This window comes from Fragaria vesca, linkage group LG4, assembly GCF_000184155.1.
Source record: "Fragaria vesca subsp. vesca linkage group LG4, FraVesHawaii_1.0, whole genome shotgun sequence".
NCBI lineage: Eukaryota > Viridiplantae > Streptophyta > Magnoliopsida > Rosales > Rosaceae > Fragaria > Fragaria vesca.
Window position 1 is genome coordinate 15,252,667 of NC_020494.1, and position 1,229 is coordinate 15,253,895.

Consider the following 1,229-nt stretch of genomic DNA (forward strand, 5'->3'; position numbering starts at 1 on the left):
TTTCTATTTACGGGGATAGACTTTGTCTTCATCACTAGTAGTGTTAACGAATATCTTAGTTGTCCATGTGATGGATTCACTTTCACATCACTTTTGTTATTGACGTGTGTTGAAAGTTAAAATTCCACTACCGATATCTAGTGTAATATGTCCCTGAGTTAAAACTCTACTAGATATCAGTTCTGATATCTAGTTAACCTGTACTAGGCTTGTGTGACAATACATTTCATGATTGATATTGTTTTTGTTTAGTACTGCAGTAGCTATTTCTTATTTTTTATGTTTTGTTTATTTTCTAATTACAAGGATAGACTTTTTTTTTTTTTTTTTGAGGAAACGAATCGAATTCATTGATCAAATATCATTATAATCAGAAGAAAGCATCCTTCTCACAGCACGAGAAGGATCGGTAGTAAAAACTAAATTAGCAGGACCACTAAAAGCCTCTTTGGCTATAACATGAGCAACTCTGTTTGCTGATCTTCTCACAAACCGAACTAGAGCAGTAATAGTAGACAAGCTTGCCCGCAAGTCTTCAATTAGGAATCCAAGTTCAGAATCATCAAGGGAGCCACTGGTAAGGGCCGAAACCAAAACCAAGCAATCTGTCTCAATGGTAAGAGGATAGAGATTATGCTGGATCGCTACCTGCACTCTTGCTAACAATGCCATTAACTCACTATGATGTGCAGAGTGTGTTGAGAATAACCCTTGCATAAAAACTCCCAAACAACTACCAGTATGATCGTGGAAACTCCCAAACTAGCCATACCAGATGCATTGTTGTAGGTTGCATCAACATTCAGTTTGATGTACCCCGAGGAAGGGGTGATCCATCTGTCCCGAGGAGAGACATTGCGACCTCTGCTTTTCACAATTGTAGATTTAAACTCCTCCCACCAACCCAGGGTAAGAGGTACTACCTCAGTAGCCTGCTTTGCATTATTATTCCAGATGTGATCGTTTCGGTTCCTCCAAACCGACCAAATAATCATCATAAGAGTAGCAAAAGTAGAAAGAGAGTTTTCCAAAAAGAGGATACTAACCAGTTAAGAGCATTTGTATCTGCTAGCTGTATAGGAACATCTAGACTTTGTCTCCATCACTAGTAGTGTTAACGAATATCTTAGGTATCCATGTTCTATAATTGCTAAACAGTACAAAGTGACAATCGACTCGGCTGGTAAGTTCTTTTCACCAACTACACCTCTAGCATTGTTTTTTGATAA